At 37.8% G+C, this 19,021-nt stretch overlaps 1 long non-coding RNA gene across 1 annotated transcript; it reads left to right on the forward strand.

Annotated features, from left to right (window-relative positions):
* Window positions 1–5,533: 5,533 nt before the first annotated feature.
* LOC125802933 (uncharacterized) lies at window positions 5,534–6,974 on the forward strand. Its single transcript, XR_007439971.1, has 3 exons — window positions 5,534–5,737; window positions 5,909–6,098; window positions 6,519–6,974. It is a non-coding gene; the product is annotated as an uncharacterized LOC125802933 (long non-coding RNA).
* Window positions 6,975–19,021: the final 12,047 nt, after the last annotated feature.

Consider the following 19,021-nt stretch of genomic DNA (forward strand, 5'->3'; position numbering starts at 1 on the left):
ACTACTAAAGATATTAAGTCCAATCTATTTTAAAACATTAAAGATTGTTTTAAATAGATTGTTTAATGTTTTAATATATACAATTTGTTCATTAATTTATTTATTTATTTACAGGAATACATGATTTTATCAACAAAATATTAAACCAACCAGATTATGTTTTATACTTTATACATTTATCTTTGAGGACAGCAAACTCTTGGTATTTTAATCTCAGTGTTTACATGAGGCAGAGTCACCTGGAATAGTTTTCTCAGCATCTTGAAGGAGTTCCTGGAGGTGCAGCTCATCCCAAATCACCCATCTGGGTTTTGGTCAGGTGATTGAGAAAACCATGCACTTTTTTGTTTACTACATAATTCCATATGCGTCAATGAATAGGTTTCGTGGTTTTAATATTTATCTACTATGCAGAAAACAAAAAAAAAACAACAAAAAAAAAGAAAAACATTGAATGAGACGTGTCTAAACTTTTGACTGGTACTCTATATGTATTTGCAAGTTGATACACCCCTGAGTTTGCCCAGATGAACGGCCACAATGTTGAAAGCACCTTAAATATTACCTGTGCATTCACCCCAGATCAGGGCCGGAGTGGGCCCCTTTTTCATCCCGGGAGTTTCATGCACAAATCCGGCCCACTTTTTTCATGGAGGAGGAATTTGAATAAATGAAACAGCAGCTAGCTCTTACAATGCCTTTTTATTGCATGTAAGTTCAAGTATATGTTGGTAAGTTAACAGAACACCCATCACTTAAACATGTTTTATTCAAATTTAAATCAGATAAAGATTAATTTTATGAATTAATATTACTTAGAAGCCTTTACAAAATTAATTGAAAACACTTAAAATGATTTAATTGAACATGTAATGGTCAAAATATGGTAAAAAAAAAGGACATTTTTTAGGCGCTTTTCAGATTTTCTATTTTAATTTTTTTATTTTCAGATCCATAAAATGAATCCATAAAAAGCCTGTCTGATCAAAGAGCCTGTTTATAAAGCTGCGGTTAAAAGTATAAGCACTCTTTCAGCTCTAATTCAGGAACCGTACATCATACAGTAAAAAGGTTTACTGTTCCGTAATCCTGAGGTGATTCGAATAATGCATGTCACTGGATCAAATATAATACGTACAAAACACGCTAACCAGCTAAATAGGCTAGATAACTGAAAAGCAGAGATTCTAAACTTTAAAATTGCATATTGGGTGTCTATAATTATTCATAAACACAGCCAGATATTATTTATGACATATTTCTGGCCCACTGGCGGGCCAGGGCTTGTTAATGGTTAATGATGTGTATTGGGCTCTACAAAATAAACTACGCTAAGTCGACGTTGCAAACGTTGCGCAATAGCTGACAATTCAGGATTATTTCCATATCTCTGTTTACTGGCTGCAGCTGGAGTCTGTCCTCTGGAACACAAGTTTGTTAATTTTGCACATTTGGCAGCTTCTTCTTCCATCTTTTTTCTTTCTTTTAATCTGGCCTTATCGGCTCCACCTGGCCTCTTTTTACCCTCCATCACAGCAGCCGACTGACACTTTGAGCTATTCTGTTGCTATATTTAATTTTATCGCTCCAGAAAAGACCACTCGGGGGCGCAACCAACTCAAACATTTGGGAGGGGAGGAGTCCCTCAGATGGTTAAACCCATCTAATCTACTGTAAAGTAGGGGCTGTGCTGTCAGATGAATAGAGAATGCATACGTAGTTGAATGGAAATTAATGCAAGAATAAGATTAGATAAGATTAGATAAGACTGGATGGAAATATTTTTCCATCCAGCTGGCCCAAACTCAAGATTGACATGAGCCGGCCCATCGGGAATCCTCCTGGATCTCCCGATTAGCCACTTCGGGCCTGCCCCAGATTACCCTTTAGGTGTGTAAAAAAGCTTGGCTACAGAATGCACAGACTTGGAGACAGCATATTGCTTAGACCGTGAGCATCATCTGCACGAATTCATTGATTGCGGTCATTGCAGCATTAATGTCAAGAGCTCTACCTGGATTTAATTATTTATTCGTGGGTTTGATTCAAATATGCCCAGTTAGACTACAAGCTACAGACAAAGTTGGCATTATAATATAATATAATATAATATAATATAATATAATATAATATAATTTTAAAATAAAGTTTTATAATATAATACAATACAATACAATATAGATTCTACCACGGAAATATTATTTTTTCTCCCTCAAAATTGGCGGCCCCTGGTGTTTAAGGTGGTGAACTGAATGCAGATTCCCCCTTAAACAGAACTTTTAAGATTAACGAGTGCGTCAGGGGTTACCCATTAATTTGCTAGCGAGTTTACATAGTACTTTAGTTAAGGTGCTTGCACACTGAACGCGGTATGCCGCGCGGCATTCCGCTGTGCCGCCGCTCAGCTGGACGCTGGCCAGTTGTTGTTGCGTTGGGCTGCTGCTGACGCCAAGCGTCTTCTGCTGATAATAGGCGGAGTTTTCTAAAACCCATCACCTCTGCGAGCGGTGTTTTGTAGTTTTGAGTCTCTACAGCCTCTGTGGATCTGTATCTGTTTCTCAGCCTCAGAACAAAGCTCTTATTCTTCTCTTCCTCCTGTTATCTCTATATGAGTGTAGGGAAGTGATGTACAGCTGAGGGGATTCACTAATCGCTATTATTAGTCTCTCGCGCACGTTTACTGTTGTTTGGACTACAGTTTCTCTCTAGTCGCGTGAGTTCACGTCATGCGTTTTCTGCCGAGGTACCGCTTGCCGCAAGGTCAAAGTTAAACCATGTTGAACTTTGCCCGCGGTAAGCGGTAGCGCGGTGGAGGCGTGGTTATGGGCGGGGAAACGCGCCGCTTTCCGCTCTGCTCCGCGGCAGCGACGCACCGCTCTACCGCTCTAGACACTATTGAATCCTATGGGGGTCAGCGTACCGCGCCGCACCTACCGCGTGCAGTGTGCAAGCACCTTTACGCATGGGTTTGGGAAACCCACCCCAGAACTGTAAAAAAAGAAATTAATACAAATAATGTATTTATTATTATTATTATTATTATTATTATTATTATTATTATTATTATTATTATTATTATGGTTTTATTATTATTATTATTATTATTATTATTATTATTAGTATTATTATTATTATTATTATTATTATTATTATTATTATTATAAAACTGGGCCCATATGGTCACAACATTTTTTTGTTCACAACTTTTAAAGGATAATATTGTTTATAGCGATGATTTTGCTGACTATTATCATGTGACTGAATTAATATTATCGCCCAAGCCTATTGAAAATAGGATAACTGTTCATTAATGTGCACTTTTAATCTTTACATTATTTGTTATACTGTACAAATTAATTTTAAAAAATGAATTGTACCAGTACATTTTCCATAACATCAACAAAAAAATCCTATTATTATTCTTAAACAGATTTTCCATTACAGTACAGTAGATGTCTTCATGATGTTTTTTTATGAATTCACCCTCTTTTTCAGTATAAAAATGAATTTATACTGTAGAAACAATCTGTAAAAAGGGACATTTCTATTAAAATTCAGGTGAAGAATATCCCGTAAAACATATTGAAAATTATTATTTTATTTTGAACTATCAACTGTTTTCTTTATCTTTTAATTTACGAATCAAATTTGCATTCTCACTTATTTGTATATCTCTACAAGAAGCACGCAGCTACTGTAATACACTGTTTAGATGGTGTAGATAGCGCAACCAAGCGTTTTCTAAGTGCAGATGGCATGACCACGGTCTAAAATTTCTACCAAAATCACATATATTCAGACGCAGAAATTATTCAGATCTGATTGGTTGATGAGATTAATTTATTAAAACACACTGGACTTTTATTTTAGTGTGACTGTAGCCCTGATTGAGCTGGATGTTATGTAAGGCTTCACTGGAGAAAGTTTTTTTTTTTAAAGCAAACACACTTGCTATCTCAAAATAATGAGATAGCATCTCAAAATAATCATTTAGAATCTAAAAATAATGAAATAATGAGATAGCAGTTTACTTAATACTAATAAAAAATGTGCTGGATTGTTTTAGGTGGCGGGAATGGGCTTCCATAATATTATGTACTGTTTGGATGCAGGATGAGCTCTGTTCACCTACACTGTATACTATGTAGGGAGCGCGGAGACATTTGAGATTAACCCATCTGACCGCAGCTCCCCATAACGCAGGGGAGACTGCACGAGCCTTCACTCGACGCGCTTTCACTCGACGCACCTTCACTCGACGGAACATCGAGAGCTGGGTGAATAGAGACGGTAAGTGAAGCCTTTCATAGAGTAATAGAGAAGCATATTTAATAGAGATAAATAACGTTACACATATACCACAGCGTGTGCCTGACTTAGCTAACACAAAGACAACTAACGCTAGCTAACCTAGCTGGGTAGTTTAGCTTGTGTAATCTAGCTAGTTAAGTAGCGTTAGCAAACCTAGCTAGTTAACTAGCGTTAGCTAACCTAGCTGGCTGAATAATTTAGCGTGTTATATAACTTAGATCGGTTAACTAGCTAGTAAATTAGCCAACCTAGTTGGCTGTATAGCTTAGCTAGTGATAGCTAACTTAGCTAGTTAATTAGCTAACCTTTATTTCACTCTGGGAGCGTAGCTAGGTTAGGTAACTAGCTAAACGAACAGGGGCAAGCTAACTGGCTAAGGCGGGAAATGGCCGTGAGGGACTGGGCGGACATTTTACACAGGTGGCTGTAGTGATTAGGAGTGTTTTGGGGGCTGCTCTTGTGTTAGACTAGGTGGGTTATCTTTATCTTTATGTTGGTCAGTCTAAGAACTTTAAGAGTAACTTAGGTTGCTCATTATTGCTAAAATGCAAAAAAGCGTAACTAGCAGCAGTATACTGTGAAAATGTGGTTTTCTAATGTTTAAATTGTGATTTTAAAGTTGAAGAAATACAGTGCTTAGTTATTTGGTTGAATAAAAAATGTTCTGTACTTTAATTCTAGATTTGACTCAATGGCCACAACAAAACGAGGGAAACCCCCTCTAAGAGACGCAAGGGAGCATGCTGCCAAGGCTGTCAACAAGACAGCAAAATTGGAAGTGAAATTTATCAGTTCTATTAAAGGTAACTTATGCCAAATGTACATTTGTTGAATGATATGCCTCATTATTTTTGTTTTCCATATATAATATTTTAATTGCACATAAGATTCTGTGTTTTGTGTGTTGTGTCCAGTTTTTTCTTTTAAATCTAATCAAATTTACAAAACAAATGCTGCACTTCTGCAGTAGCCCATAGTGATCCACAAGTTCCTTGCTATGAGTACAATCAAACTAACTTGGTTTGGGCATGATTGACTACTTTGCTTGGATATGGATACGAGTTAACACACTAATCAAGCTAACCATTCTTTTGGGACAAATTATGCTGTGGCGTGGTACAGATGGTCTAGTGTGGGCACATCCGAAATGGTACCACTTATGTGCTTAATGACGTGGTTTAAATTTGGTTCTGTATCTATCTTGTAGGGGTCACAGTCAAAGAAGCTTTGTTCAGTCTAATGGTGTCTATATTTGCACACTAGGTTGAGGTGTGTTTGCCACGGATCATTTCCAAAAAGGAGATTTTGTTGTGGAGTACAGGGGAGAATTGATAAGTTTCAGTGAAGCAGAAAAGAGGAGGACAACGTACGATGACAGATGTGCTGTCTTCTTATTTGATTTCTATTGGCAAGAAAAATGGTGGTGGTAAGTGCAGTTTTTAAGTTGCATTGGTGAATTTATAAATCTGTTAACAGTGGTGGGATTTTACTTAAGATTGGTTCGTTATATAAAGCAGTATCTTTTTTAGGTTAGTCCGTTATCAGTGGTTGGATTTCACTAAGCCTGATTATAGGTTTATTATATTTCTTTCTGAAGTATTGATGCAGCTATAGAAGACGGAAGTCTTGGAAGGCTTGTGAATGATGATGACAAGAACCCAAACTGCAAAATGAAGATCATTGTGGATGGTGAGCCACACCTCTGTCTCTTTGCTGTAAGGGATATTAGTCCTGGAGAAGAAGTAACTTATGACTACGGTGGAACTGATTGGCCATGGAGGACAAAGGTTTGTCAAACATAGTTATTGAAATATTATAGTTTTCATTTTTAATATTAAATAAAGTTAAATTATATTATCATTGGTTGACTTTTGTTTGAGTCAGCTCTATATTTCGCATGTATCTTGGAACATAATCATAGCTTACTCTTTACCTTACTTTCATACCACTGCTTGTATTAACTTTGGTTCTGTCCTGCTACGCTTCACAATTACTTGTAGTAACCAGAGTAGTGCTATATCTGGTACCACAGTATGCACTGAAATAATAGAAAACTTGGGTCTTTTGAAACTAATAATGACTTTAGATTACAAACAGGAGCAGCCATTTTTCCTTGATTTTTGGATGTTTCCGATTAATTTTATTAGACTGAAAATTAATATTGCAGGTCAGCTACTTTGTAATTATTCATTGACAATGTTTTTCAGGGAGAGCAGTCAGCTGCGATTAGTTGTGTAGAAACTCAAGACTGTGGAACATCTGAACATCAGGTTCCTCCGAGATCATCTCTGTCCAAGAAAAAGGCAATACGATTTGCAAATAATGAACTTGTTTTAGTATTGCATTTCCACCTGGAATTAAATTCAGATCTAGTTTAGACCAGTGGTTCCCAGCCCTGTTCCTGGAGGTCCCTCTACTCTGCACATTTTGGTATTTAATCTGATCCAAGCATAACTGAATCACCAAATCAGCTAATTAACAAGCCCTCCCTTAGTTGTAGGTGGTGGGATGAAGCAGTAAACCAATAAAATATGCAGTGCAGCGATCCTGTAGGTCCATGCATGGAATCCACTGGTTTTCTTCCATTGTAATACAAGTCTCAGTTATTCTACACAGCACTGTCTGGTGTTTATGACGTCATGGGGTCCAGAAGAGTTGCTGTTAGAATACGATTATTAGTTATTATTAATCGTATTATAGATTTATTATTAATATTGTACACACACACTTGTTAGGTCTGGTGTAGTTGTGGGGTTCATTATTAGGGTTCAAGCACCGAAGGTGCGTAGAACCCTATTGTTTTTGCTAAGATTTTTCTTCTTCTTATTATTAGGGGTTCGAGCACGTAGTGCTAGAAACCCTATTGTAATTGTTCTGATTATTAGGGGTTCGAGCACGTAGTGCTAGAAACCCTATTGTAATTGTTCTGATTATTATTAGGGGTTCGAGCACGTAGTGCTAGAAACCCTATTGTAATTGTTCTGATTATTATTATTATTAGGGGTTCGAGCACGTAGTGCTAGAAACCCTATTGTAATTGTTCTGATTATTATTATTAGGGGTTCGAGCACGTAGTGCTAGAAACCCTATTGTAATTGTTCTGATTATTATTAGGGGTTCGAGCACGTAGTGCTAGAAACCCTATTGTAATTGTTCTGATTATTAGGGGTTCGAGCACGTAGTGCTAGAAACCCTATTGTAATTGTTCTGATTATTATTATTATTATTATTATTATTAGGGGTTCGAGCACGTAGTGCTAGAAACCCTATTGTAATTGTTCTGATTATTATTATTATTATTATTATTATTATTATTCTTATTCTTTTTCTGCCATAGAAGTGATCGGGCAGAAGAAACCGTAAGGCCTACAGGGCTGAGACTTGGTCATATGGTAGTACTTCTCACCGCTACTCAGATTCAAAAGATGAGCCAAATCGGCCTCAAGGGGGCGCTATGGCGAAGGTCAACGCGTTAGGCTTCGTAACTGCCACGCCCTGATAGCTAGAGCAAAAATTCTTGCACTAAATGATTCCTTGGTTAATGGCAAATCAAAAAGGTCAATAGAACCACTAAGCTCCGCCCACTTAGATTTTTTGCTATTTAGCATAATATGCAAAACCTACTTTTGAGAACTTGTCCTAGGGTCATTGACCAATCCTGTCATATTTGGTGTCAAACAACTCAGCAGAGTCCCAACCTCAATAATTATCAAAAAAATTGTGAAATTTGTAAACAATATGGCCGCCACATGCAAATTAATCTTACCGTGGCACACCCAAATTTACTCTAACAGCTGTAACTTTTGAATGCTTAAACCTACACTAATGCCACTTTAGACCTTTGATGCCAACATGATTCTGAGGTAGCCCGTCAATCTGTGTAGACATACGCCCCCAGGGGGCGGAGCCAAAGCTAAAAATCTGTTTCTCAGGAACCGTACAAGCTATGAAGCTCTCCTTTGGCATGTATCATCTATGGCCTATGTCCTAATGTTTTACAGAAGGAAAATTTGATATGCAAATTTTTGCGATCGTTATTAGCCAATCAGATTCCAGCAAGCTTTTGACATGCTAAACAATGACCAATCAGGACGATACTTATACCCTACATGTATCTCAGGGCCTTCTATCATCCATTAAAATATGGCGTTGATTGGCCTCAAGGGGGCGCTATAGCAGAAAATCAGTTATATCTAAAGGTACAAGTGGCCTAGGCTTGTTATTCTCTTTTAATTGTATACTTTGCTGTAGCCTTTACAACTTTGTAATTACAAGTATTTACCAAAAATGCAAAGATTTTCATCAGTGGCCAAAAGAGTAAAAATTGCTCTTTTTGAACTTGTCTTTAAGTCCTTAATCAATCAAAACAAATTTGGTCTTGATGCAATCTTGAGACACTGAAGGTAAATAATTATCAAAAAAATCTTGACATTTTAACTATTTGAGGCCCATAAACCTTGATCAAACATGTACGTGAAAGCCTTTTCAGAGTTATTTGGCCAAAACTCTGTCAAAGTTTAAAACATGCCAAAACTGTTGAAGCTACTAATTAACAATGACATTTGAAGCACATGTGCCAAGTATGAGCCAAATAAGTCTTCAGTAGGCTCTACAGTGCAAAAATAACTATTTTCAATTTATTCTATTTATCGCTATTTTCCAACCTAAATGGACAGAAGACAGGAACCTTTCACCCTATCAACACACAAATTTATACACATATATAGACTCATAATCTGATCTTGATTGCAAATTTTCAGCCAAATCGGACATGTTTTGCCTCTACAACGGCTGGAAAACTACAGCGATTTTGTAGGCCTCAAGCCTGTATTATCACTTTTTTCAAATCTAAATGGACAGAAGTCAGGAACCTTTCACCCTATCAACACACAAATTTATACACATATATAGACTGATAATCTGATCTTGATTGCAAATTTTGAGCCAAATCAGATATTTTTTGCCTCTAATATGGCCAAAGAGCAACAGCCATTTTGTAGGCCATAAGCCTGTATTATCACTTTTTTCAAACCTAAATGGACAGAAGTCAGGAACCTTTGACCCTATCAACACACAAATGTACAAACATATATATACAGACCACTTGATCATGATTACCAATTTGGAGCCCAATCGGACTTTTCTTCTCTTTTTAATAAATAGAAACACACTGATAGGGAATGTTCTGTCTTACTTATAGTGTTAGATTTCCAGCAGGTTATATGTGGTCTCTTGCTGCGCTCTGGTGGTCATTTGGTGAAACAGCTACATTTGAATTATTCTAAATTAAAGCTCTGCTGAACTTATTTAATCTTTTTTGTCTTGCTTAATTTAACATATTTGTCCTTCTTGGTCATGCTGCTCAGCCACCTGGGTCATTCTTATTTATGCTCCACACACTTAATTTTTTTTAATTTGCATAATATGCAAAACCTACTTTTGAGATCTTGTCTTTGCCTCCTTGACCAATCATGACATGTTTGGTGTCAAACAGTTCAGCAGAGCTTACTCCTCAATAATTATTAAAAAAAATCTTTACATTTATAAACAATATGGCCGCCATATGCAAATTAGTTTTACCATGGTGCAGTAAAATGTCTTCTAACACTTATAACTTTTGAATGCTTAACCTGACATTAATATCACTTCAGTCCTTTGATCTTTACATGATTCTCAGATACCCTGTGAGTTTAAGTAGACATACACCCCCAGGGGGCAGAGCCAATGCTCAATAGCTGTTTCTCTAGAACCATACAAGCTATCAAGGTCATCCTTGCCAATTATCATCTATGGCCCATGCACTAATGGTACACCAAATGAAAATTTGATATGGACACTTTTGTGGTCACTATTAGCCAATCACATTCCAGCAAGCTTTTGACAGGCAGAATGTTTATCAGGTCAAAACTTATACACTATATATGGGTTATTTATATGCCCTTTTTATGCCTTGTGTTTTTTGAATGTAAGAACTGAAGTTGTTTCACCAAATGCGCACTAGAGTGCAGCAAGACACCACATAAAACCTGATGAACACTACAGCTCAATTTATCAATGCTTTTCAACTAGTTTACTCACACCACTCATCTAGCATTGTCATTATGGTCTTTATGGTCACGCTGGTTACCCAGCTTGGTTATCCAGTTTGGTGATGACGGTCAACCAGCAACAGGTTTTAAGCCTAACTGGCCTCCAGGGGCCTCTTTGCCTGTGACGCTCGAACCCCGTAAATCGCCGCTTGCGGCTATATTTATTATTATTATAGTTCTTATTCTTTTTCTGCCATAGAAGTGATTGGGCAGAAGAAACCGTAAGGCCTACAGGGCTGAGACTTGGTCATATGGTAGTACTTCTCACCGCTACTCAGATTCAAAAGATGAGCCCGATCGGCCTCAAGGGGGCGCTATGGCGAAGGTCAACGCGTTTGGCCTCGTAACTCCTACGCCCTGATAGCTAGAGCAAAAATTCTTGCATTATATGATTCCTTGGTTAATGGGAAATCAAAAAGGTCAATAGAACCACTAAGCTCCGCCCACTTAGATTTTTTGCTATTTAGCATAATATGCAAAACCTACTTTTGAGAACTTGTCCTAGGGTCATTGACCAATCCTGTCATATTTGGTGTCAAACAACTCAGCAGAGTCCCACCCTCAATAATTATCAAAAAAAATTTGAAATTTGTAAACAATATGGCCGCCATATGCAAATTAATCTTACCGTGGCACACCCAAATTTACTCTAACAGCTGTAACTTTTGAATGCTTAAACCTACACTAATGCCACTTTAGAACTTTGATGCCAACATGATTCGGAGGTAGCCCGTCAATCTGTGTAGACATACGCCCCCAGGGGGCGGAGCCAAAGCTAAAAATCTGTTTCTCAGGAACCGTACAAGCTATGAAGCTCTCCTTTGGCATGTATCATCTATGGCCTATGTCCTAATGTTTTACAGAAGGAAAATTTGATATGCAAATTTTTGCGATCGTTATTAGCCAATCAGATTCCAGCAAGCTTTTGACAGGCTAAACAATGACCAATCAGGACGATACTTATACCCTACATGTATCTCAGGGCCTTCTATCATCCATTAAAATATGGCGTTGATTGGCCTCAAGGGGGCGCTATAGCAGAAAATCAGTTATATCTGAAGGTACAAGTGGCCTAGGCTTGTTATTCTTTTTAGTTGTATACTTTGCTGAAGCCTTTACAACTTTGTAATTACATATGTTTACCAAAAATGCAAAGATTTTCATCAGTGGCCAAAAGAGTAAAAATTGCTCTTTTCGAACTTGTCTTTAAGTCCTTAATCAATCAAAACAAATTTGGTCTTGATGCAATCTTGAGACCCTGTAGGTAAATAATTATCAAAAAAATCTTGACATTTAAACTATTTGAGGCCCATAAACCTTGATCAAACATGTACGTGAAAGCCTTTTCAGAGTTATTTGGCCAAAACTCTGTCAAAGTTTAAAACATGCCAAAACTGTTGAAGCTACTAATTAACAATGACATTTGAAGTACATGTGCCAAGTATGAGCCAAATAAGTCTTCAGTAGGCTCTACAGTGAAAAAATAACTATTTTCAATTTATTCTATTTATCGCTATTTTCCAACCTAAATGGACAGAAGACAGGAACCTTTCACCCTATCAACACACAAATTTATACACATATATAGACTGATAATCTGATCTTGATTGCAAATTTTCAGCCAAATCGGACATGTTTTGCCTCTACAACGGCTGGAAAACTACAGCGATTTTGTAGGCCTCAAGCCTGTATTATCGCTTTTTTCAAATCTAAATGGACAGAAGTCAGGAACCTTTGACCCTATTGACACAGAAATTGACATACATATATAGACTGATATTGTGATCCTGATTGCAAATTTTGAGCCAAATCAGATATTTTTTGCTTCTAATATGGCCAAAGAGCAACAGCCATTTTGTAGGCCATAAGCCTGTATTATCACTTTTTTCAAACCTAAATGGTCAGAAGTCAGGAACCTTTGACCCTATCAACACACAAATTTACATACATGTATATACAGACCACTTGATCATGAGTACCAATTTGGAGCCCAATCGGACTTTTCTTCTCTTTTTAATAAATAGAAACACACTAATAGGGAACGTTCTGTCTTACTGATAGAATGATAAATTCTCAGCAGGTTATATGTGGTCTCTTGCTGCGCTCTGGTGGTCATTTGGTGAAACAGCTACAGGTGAACTATTCTAAATTAAAGCTCTGCTGAACTTATTCAATCTTGCTTGTCTTGCTTAATTGAACATATTTATCCTTCTTGTTCATGCTGGTCAGCCGCCTGGGTCATTCTTGTTTATGCTCCACCCACTTAATTTTTTTTTAATTTGCATAATATGCAAAACTTACTTTTGAGATCTTGTCCTTGGATCCTTGACCAATCATGACATGTTTGGTGTCAAATAGTTCAGCGGAGCTTACTCCTCATTAATTATTTTAAAAATCTTTACATTTGTAAACAATATGGCCGCCATATGCAAATTAGTTTTACCATGGTGCAGTTAAATGTCTTTAACACTTATAACTTTTGAATGCTTAACCTGACACTAATACCACTTCAGTCCTTTGATCATTACATGACTCTCAGATACCCCGTCAGTTTAAGTAGACATACACCCCCAGGGGGCGGAGCCAATGCTCGATAGCTGTTTCTCTAGAACCATACAAGCTATCAAGGTCATCCTAGACAATTATCATCTATGGCCCATGCACTAATGGTACACCAAATGAAAATTTGATATGGACACTTTTGTGGTCACTATTAGCCAATCACATTCCAGCAAGCTTTTAACAGGCGGAATGTTAATCAGGTCAAAACTTATATACTATATACGGGTTATTTATATGCCCTTTTTATGCCTTGTGTTTTTTCAATTTAAGAACTGAATTTGTTTCACCAAATGCCCACTAGAGTGCAGTAAGACACCACATAAAACCTGATGAACACTACAGCTCAATTTATCAATGCTTTTCAACTAGTTTACTCACACCACTCATCTAGCATTGCCATTATGGTCTTTATGGTCACGCTGGTCACCCAGCTTGGTTATGCTGGCCATTCACATTGGTCATTATGGTCCTGCTGGTCATTCAGCTTTGTCCTCATAGTAATGGTGGTCTTCCAGCTTGGTCATACTGGCCAACCACCTTTGCCATGCTGGTCATCCAGTTTGGTCATTATGGTCTTCCAGCTTGGTCAATATGGTCAACAAGTTTGTCATCCAGATTAGTCATGCTGGTAATCTAGCTTGGTCTTCACGGTCATGCTGGTCATCCTCATCCAGTTTGGCGATGCCGGTCAACCGGCAACATGTTTTAAGCCTAACTGGCCTCCAGGGGTCTCTTTGCCTGTAACGCTCGAACCCCGTAAATCGCCGCTTGCGGCTATATTTATTATTATTATTATTATTATTATTATAGTTCTTATTCTTTTTCTGCCATAGAAGTGATTGGGCAGAAGAAACCGTAAGGCCTACAGGGCTGAGACTTGGTCATATGGTAGTACTTCTCACCGCTACTCAGATTCAAAAGATGAGCCCGATCGGCCTCAAGGGGGCGCTATGGCGAAGGTCAACGCGTTTGGCCCCGTAACTCCTACGCCCTGATAGCTAGAGCAAAAATTCTTGCATTATATGATTCCTTGGTTAATGGCAAATCAAAAAGGTCAATAGAACCACTAAGCTCCGCCCACTTAGATTTTTTGCTATTTAGCATAATATGCAAAACCTACTTTTGAGAACTTGTCCTAAACTCATTGACCAATCCTGACATGTTTGGTGTCAAACAACTCAGCAGAGTCCCAACCTCAATAATTATTAAAAAAATCTTGAAATTTACAAAAAATATGGCCGCCATATGCAAATTAATCTTACCGTGGCACACCTAAATTTACTTTAACAGCTGTAACTTTTGAATGCTTAAACCGACACTAATGCCACTTTAGACCTATGATGCCAACATGATTCTGAGGTAGCATGTCAATCTGTGTAGACATACGCCCCCAGGGGGCGGAGCCAAAGCTAAAAATCTGTTTCTCAGGAAGCGTACAAGCTATGAAGCTCTCCTTTGGCATGTATCATCTATGGCCTATATCCTAATGTTTTACAGAAGGAAAATTTGATATGCAATTTTTTGCGATCGTTATTAGCCAATCAGATTCCAGCAAGCTTTTGACATGCTAAACAATGACCAATCAGGAAGATACTTATACCCTACATGTATCTCAGGGCCTTCTATCATCCATTAAAATATGGCGTTGATTGGCCTCAAGGGGGCGCTATAGCGGAAAATCAGTTATATCTAAAGGTACAAGTGGCCTAGGCTTGTTATTCTTTTTTATTTGTATACTTTGCTTTAGCCTTTACAACTTTGTAATTACATGTGTTTACCAAAAATGCAAAGATTTTCATCAATAGCCAAAAGCGTAAAAATGTCTCTTTTCGAACTTGTCTTTAAATCCTCAATCAATCAAAAGAAATTTGGTCTTGATGCAATCTTGAGACCCTGTAGGTAAATAATTATCAAAAAAATCTTGACATTTTAACTATTTGAGGCCCATAAACCTTGATCAAACATGTACGTGAAAGCCTTTTCAGAGTTATTTGGCCAAAACTCTGTCAAAGTTTAAAACATGCCAAAACTGTTGAAGCTACTAATTAACAATGACATTTCAAGCACATGTGCCAAGTATGAGCCAAATAAGTCTTCAGTAGGCTCTACAGTGAAAAAAAAACTATTTTCAATTTATTCTATTTATCGCTATTTTCCAACCTAAATGGACAGAAGACAGGAACCTTTCACCCTATCAACACACAACTTTATACACATATATAGACTGATAATCTGATCTTGATTGCAAATTTTCAGACAAATCGGACATGTTTTGCCTCTACAACGGCTCGAAAACTACAGCGATTTTGTAGGCCTCAAGCCTGTATTATCGCTTTTTTCCAACCTAAATGGACAGAAGTCAGGAACCTTTGACCCTATTGACACAGAAATTGACATACATATATAGACTGATATTGTGATCCTGATTGCAAATTTTGAGCCAAATCAGATATTTTTTGCCTCTAATATGGCCAAAGAGCAACAGCCATTTTGTAGGCCATAAGCCTGTATTATGACTTTTTTCAAACCTAAATGGTCAGAAGTCAGGAACCTTTGACCCTATCAACACACAAATTTACATACATGTATATACAGACCACTTGATCATGAGTACCAATTTGGAGCCCAATCGGACTTTTCTTCTCTTTTTAATAAATAGAAACACACTAATAGGGAACGTTCTGTCTTACTGATAGAGTGATAGATTCTCAGCAGGTTATATGTGGTCTCTTGCTGCGCTCTGGTGGTCATTTGGTGAAACAACTACAGATGAATATGAATTATTCAAAATAAAGCTCTGCTGAACTTATTTAATCTTCCTTGTCTTGCTTAATTGAACATATTTATCCTTCTTGTTCATGTTGGTCAGCCGCCTGGGTCATTCTTGTATATGCTCCACCCACTTAATTTTTTTTTAAATTTGCATAATATGCAAAACCTACTTTTGAGATCTTGTCCTTGGATCCTTGACCAATCATGACATGTTTGGTGTCAAACAGTTCAGCAGAGCTTAGTTAGCTCAGCTTGGCTTAGCTCAGCTTGGTTATGTTAGCTCAGCTTGGCTCAGCTCAGCTTGGTTATGCTGGCCATCCAGCTTGGTCATGCTGGCCATTCACATTGGTCATTATGGTCCTGCTGGTCATTCAGCTTTGTCCTCATAGTAATGGTGGTCTTCCAGCTTGGTCATACTGGCCAACCACCTTTGCCATGCTGGTCATCCAGTTTGGTCATTATGACCTTCCAGCTTGGTCAATATGGTTAACAAGTTTGTCATCCAGATTAGTCATGCTGGTAATCTAGCTTGGTCTTCACGGTCATGCTGGTCATCCTCATCCAGTTTGGCGATGCCGGTCAACCGGCAACATGTTTTAAGCCTAACTGGCCTCCAGGGGTCTCTTTGCCTGTAACGCTCGAACCCCGTAAATCGCCGCTTGCGGCTATATTTAGGGGTTCGAGCACGTAGTGCTAGAAACCCTATTGTAATTGTTCTGATTATTATTATTATTATTATTCTTATTCTTTTTCTGCCATAGAAGTGATTGGGCAGAAGAAACCGTAAGGCCTACAGGGCTGAGACTTGGTCATATGGTAGTACTTCTCACCGCTACTCAGATTCAAAAGATGAGCCCGATCGGCCTCAAGGGGGCGCTATAGCGAAGGTCAACGCGTTAGGCCTCGTACCTCCCACGCCCTGATAGCTAGATCAAAAATTCTTGCATTATATGATTCCTTGGTTAATGGAAAATCAAAAAGGTCAATAGAACCACTAAGCTCCGCCCACTTAGATTTTTTGCTATTTAGCATAATATGCAAAACCTACTTTTGAGAACTTGTCCTAGGGTCATTGACCAATCCTGTCATATTTGGTGTCAAACAACTCAGCAGAGTCCCAACCTCAATAATTATCGAAAAAATTGAGAAATTTTTAAACAATATGGCCGCCATATGCAAATTAATCTTACCGTGGCACACCCAAATTTACTCTAACAGCTGTAACTTTTGAATGCTTAAACCTACACTAATGCCACTTTACAAATTTGATGCCAATATGATTCTGAGGTAGCCCGTCAATCTGTGTAGACATACGCCCCCAGGGGGCGGAGCCAAAGCTAAAAATCTGTTTCTCAGGAACCGTACAAGCTATGAAGCTCTCCTTTGGCATGTATCATCTATGGCCTATGTCCTAATGTTTTACAGAAGGAAAATTTGATATGCAAATTTTTGCGATCGTTATTAGCCAATCAGATTCCAGCAAGCTTTTGACAGGCTAAACAATGACCAATCAGGACGATACTTATACCCTACATGTATCTCAGGGCCTTCTATCATCCATTAAAATATGGCGTTGATTGGCCTCAAGGGGGCGCTATAGCAGAAAATCAGTTATATCTAAAGGTACAAGTGGCCTAGGCTTGTTATTCTTTTTAGTTGCATACTTTGCTGTAGCCTTTACAACTTTGTAATTACATGTGTTTACCAAAAATGCAAAGATTTTCATCAGTGGCCAAAAGAGTAAAAATTGCTCTTTTCGAACTTGTCTTTAAGTCCTTAATCAATCAAAACAATTTTGGTCTTGATGCAATCTTGAGACCCTGTAGATAAATAATTATCAAAAAAATCTTGACATTTTAACTATTTGAGGCCCATAAACCTTGATCAAACATGTACGTGAAAGCCTTTTCAGAGTTATTTGGCCAAAACTCTGTCAAAGTTTAAAACATGCCAAAAATGTTGAAGCTACTAATTAACAATGACATTTGAAGTACATGTGCCAAGTATGAGCCAAATAAGTCTTCAGTAGGCTCTACAGTGAAAAAATAACTATTTTCAATTTATTCTATTTATCGCTATTTTCCAACCTAAATGGACAGAAGACAGGAACCTTTCACCCTATCAACACACACATTTATACACATATATAGACTGATAATCTGATCTTGATTGCAAATTTTCAGCCAAATCGGACATGTTTTGCCTCTACAACGGCTGGAAAACTACAGCGATTTTGTAGGCCTCAAGCCTGTATTATCGCTTTTGTCAAATCTAAATTGACAGAAGTCAGGAACCTTTGACCCTATTGACACAGAAATTGACATACATATATATACTGATATTGTGATCTTGATTGCAAATTTTGAGCCAAATCAGATATTTTTTGCCTCTAATATGGCCAAAGAGCAACAGCCATTTTGTAGGCCATAAGCCTGTATTATCACTTTTTTCAAACCTAAATGGTCAGAAGTCAGGAACCTTTGACCCTATCAACACACAAATTTACATACATGTATATACAGACCACTTGATCATGAGTACCAATTTGGAGCCCAATCGGACTTTTCTTCTCTTTTTAATAAATAGAAACACACTGATAGGGAATGTTCTGTCTTTCTGATAGAGTGATAGATTTCCAGCAGGTTATATGTGGTCTCTTGCTGCGCTCTGGTGGTCATTTGGTGAAACAGCTACAGGTGAATTATTCTAAATTAAAGCTCTGCTGAACTTATTCAATCTTGCTTGTCTTGCTTAATTGAACATATTTATCCTTCTTGTTCATGCTGGTCAGCCGCCTGGGTCATTCTTGTTTATGCTCCACCCACTTAATTTTTTTTAAATTTGCATAATATGCAAAACCTACTTTTGAGATCTTGTCCTTGGATCCTTGACCAATCATGACATGTTTGGTGTCAAACAGTTCAGCAGAGCTTACTCCTCAATAATTATTAAAAAAATCTTTACATTTATAAACAATATGGCCACCATATGCAAATGAGTTCTACCATGGTGCAGTAAAATGTCTTTAACACTTATAACTTTTGAATGCTTAACCTGACACTAATACCACTTCAGACCTTTGATCATTACATGATTCTCAGATACCCTGTCAGTTCAAGTAGACATACACCCCCCAGGGGGCGGGGCCAATGCTCGATAGCTGTTTCTCTAGAACCATACAAGCTATCAAGGTCATCCTAGCCAATTATCATCTATGGCCCATGCACTAATGGTACACCAAATGAAAATTTGATATGGACACTTTTGTGGTCACTATTAGCCAATCA

Source organism: Astyanax mexicanus, chromosome 7 (assembly GCF_023375975.1).
Source record: "Astyanax mexicanus isolate ESR-SI-001 chromosome 7, AstMex3_surface, whole genome shotgun sequence".
NCBI classification, from domain to species: Eukaryota; Metazoa; Chordata; class Actinopteri; order Characiformes; family Acestrorhamphidae; genus Astyanax; species Astyanax mexicanus.